This window comes from Theobroma umbraticum, unplaced genomic scaffold (assembly GCF_002168275.2).
Source record: "Theobroma umbraticum cultivar Fairchild unplaced genomic scaffold, ASM216827v3 scaffold_95.0, whole genome shotgun sequence".
Classification (NCBI taxonomy): domain Eukaryota; kingdom Viridiplantae; phylum Streptophyta; class Magnoliopsida; order Malvales; family Malvaceae; genus Theobroma; species Theobroma umbraticum.
Genome location: NW_018397257.1, coordinates 3441347 through 3445384, shown reverse-complemented (window position 1 = coordinate 3445384; position 4038 = coordinate 3441347).

The following is a 4038-nucleotide window of genomic DNA, read 5'->3' as shown; positions in this document are numbered from 1 at the left end:
ATTTGGATATATGTTCTCGAATGTTCACCTCAATTATAATCTCAATATATGGAGTTTAGATCAACGCTTTATGATGATCATGCTCATGGTATATCAAAGATTATAAGGAGATAAAATACGAGTCCACTATCTATTAGGATTTTGATTCCACTATAAAGAAATGCATAAGTGTGACATCAAGATTTAAGTAACGGTTAAAGTTAAATTTGATTCTCACATACTTCTAGTTCATGTTATAATGTCATTACTCGAAGTTAACCATTCCAATGATAAGAGACCCATCATTCCCTTGAAGTGAATTACATTTGTTTCATTGGAAGTAATCTAGATACAACAACCTTAATAGAATAAAGTGACCAGCTTTATTATTTGGTATGAACAATTTTTAGATTTAATTAAAATGCATGTCTCCTATGTTTGACTCTTTATACAAATGTATTTTAATATCTCTATAGAATCATGGTACCTTAATAACTAGATAATCAATGCTTACTTAAAATAAACTCTTCATCTTGTTATCAAAATGTCCCTTCATTACAAATAAATTAAATGAAATTACACATAAGAATGTACTTGCTTTCTAGGGCACCATATTCTCAAAATTCTAACAATCTTGTGTTTTTAACTTGGAAAAAAATTGTAGTTTAAATACTAAAGTGATTTGGTAAGTGTCAAAAAGAGGCAAGTCAAAATGGGTAAGTTTCCAAGTTAATTTTAACATTTTGGAGTAGAAGTATCGATTCTCATGAAGGAGGTATCGGAACTTGTTACCTAGAAAGCTTTTAAAAAGGATTTTAAAGAACAAATATTGATGCTCGATGAGTAAGTATCGATACTTGAAACCTAGAACAAAAGTCTCGATTTTGGCCATTGTTTTCACAAAAATAAAAGAGATAAAACAAAGTTTTCCTACCTAAAAATTACCTAAATAAGCTACTTAAAAACCTTTGAGCCCTATTCTGCCATTCCTTACCATTTTTAGCAATTTAAGCCTTTCTCCTGCTCTCATTCTCTTGAAGATACCATTTTTGAAAGATTTTAAGCTTGCTTGATTCTCAAAAAATACAAATGTAATTGTTCCAGCTCTCTTTTTTTCTCTTCTTCACTCTTTCTCTTACTCACTGCACATGTCTAGCACCAAGCCTTGCTAGATAAGCATCAAGCATGTGTCTCACTTAGTACACATGTCTAACACCTAGCTTTGCTAGATAAGCATCATGCATTGTGTTCCATTCATATACTATATCATAGTCAAATAGGTGAACTCATTCACCTCCATTAGGTACCATTTGTCCATAAATTTTCAGTATACATCATCACTTGAAGGCTAATTCCTACAAAAAAAAAAACCTTGTTCCAAGGTTTCACATATCAAAGTCAAGCATCAAGCTCATTCATTCATTTATACAAGCCAATAACAGTTCAAGTACAGCCACTGTGTCACTCATATAACATTTCCATGAAAGTCATCACTTTTATTAGGAAATCCTTAAAAGGCTTATTCCCTCTGCATTTTCAAATACCATATAGTAAATATATTTATACACATATATAATAATACCGAAACATGTTCAGTGGACAATTTCATCACAAATCTTAATTTGGAACTCAACATTGAAACATGAATTCTAGTGAACATATAAAACATTTTTTATAAACATATGCATAGCAAAATAATTTAAATGGAATTCACTCACCTCTAATGCCTCCTTCTGATATAGACAATTAACTCAACACAATTAGCTCCACATTGATCCTTGGAGCTTCAAGGTAACCTAAAGCAACCACATTCCACATGAATTCCTCTTAACTTTCTTCATTTGAAACTAGCCGAGTAAAATTCTTACTAGTTCCTTCAACCTCATTCAACTCAATATTGCCAATCTTCCAACCATCAAATTCACAAACTAAAAGGGGTCTTTACCTTGGTGAGCCTATTGGGGAGAATTCCCACCGAAATCCTTATATCAAAAAAAGAAACCAAGCTGAAATTATAGAGATATAAAGTTAGAAACAAAACTAGTTTAATCCAAAGCTTGGAAAGTCATAATCTCACCTTAGATTCAATTACTAATGCTTTAATTAGCCTAACTTGAGAGGGAATTGAAGGCATGAAACGAGTGAAAAAGTTCAAGGTGAAGAGAAGACAGAAAAGTGAAAAGCTTGAAAAGAGTGAAATGGGCGGATTAGCCAAGGTTGGCCTAAAAACTTGTGAAAGGTTGATCTTTTTGGGACAAATTGTAAAATTGGCCTTCTTTTGCTAAGTTTCTAGTTTCCTTACCCTCCAAATGCCTTTTTTCACTTGTATAAGTGAGCTTGAGGGTAATTCCAAAAATATTTGGGTTATTAAGGAGTTTTTCATGAACTCACCAAGTAAATTTCCAATTTTCCCATTATACGCTAATTGAGGTTCTACAACAATGATCTATTCTGTTCTGATGTCGATGACTATATACATCAGACTATACTAGAATAATAAGACTTTGTATAATGTCCAAATAGTGGGGATTGTACCATTATCCTTTAATCAATTTAAAAATTGGTGGCCATATGCACCAGACTATATTGGTGTTGTGACACCTTCTGTAATATCTAGATAGTGGGGATTGTACCATTATCCTCTTTTTCAGTTTGTCCTTCTTAAGTTAGTACTCCACAAATGCTCTATTTTGCCCGATGATGTTTAATAACTTTGAATGTTAATTTCATGACTTGGAAATCAAATTGGAAGTTGTCATATCAGCTCTATATGTTGTTTTGTTCAATCTATAATTAATTATGTTTATGATCTAAATTATTTCTAAATTTTGGTGATTTGATAAAGGAAAGTTTGTTATACTTTGCTTAAGGTCCAAAGGAACCATTAGAGATTGAAATATGGAATTTTTAAAAAAAAGTATTGATACTTCTAGCCTGAAGTGTCAATACTTGCCCAAGGGAATACTTAAATGCACTTTACGTTGATAGTGTTGATACTTTCTTGAAAGCTAGTAAGCTCTCCATTCTGTGCTAAAGATACTGATACTTTTGGTGTAAGTATTGATACCTTATATCCAAAATGCCTTGGAAGCATTCTATTTGATAAGTGTAGATACCCTTAAATGAGATATTGATACTTAAGACTTATTTTTGAAATTTTTAATTCTTTAAAAAGATTTTTGAAATGTTTCTAAAGTGGTTATTCCAAACTAAAATTATCAAAGATTCTATTTGTAAAAAGACTCGAACGCAGGTAGCGATTGTTATTACTTCGTAACAAGCCTGAACAAGCCTTACTTAAAACGTTAGTTATTACTTCATAATCATGCCATCAATCTATGAAATTTCTTTGATCCATAAAACTCTTTGTAAAAAGGATTGAACAATAATCTTTATAAATTGACTAAACCTTTATTCCACATAATCGTAAAAATAATACATCAAGACTTTTAATCTCCAAATGCACATTCGTATTGATACTATTGTTTAATTTCATAACAAATTACACTATAACAACTCGACCTTTAACAGCAGAATGACTCAAAATAAAGTGCTATGAGATGCCTTTACCTATCCGCGATGGACTGCAAATGCCAATGAATGAATGCTAAGCTGATCACTATCTACAAAAGGGAAATAAAGGGGTGATTCTCACATACTCAGTGATCATTAGCTCCATAAGAAAGGCATAGATAGGAAACAAGCTTAAAGCAGATAAGTTGAATAATAAAACCGGAATATCAAATTATAATTTTAAAAAACCAAATCATAAATAGGATATTTGTGCCTTGTAAAAATAATGACGTAAATCATAATGCAATATTTCACTTGGAAAATGGTGCCGAAACAAGCGTAGCAAAATAGAGTTCAATCATCAAAAACATTACTTGCCATCAAAATATGAATAACAGTATAAAAGTATTCATGCTCCCAAAATGGGTGGCGTGTAAAGAAATTAAAGTGTATAGCCACATAAACCATTTCATGATTGTTAAGTAAGCACTAAAAGCTTTTATTCAAATAAGGGGAGTTGCAAAGAAATCTTAACTCTCCACCATG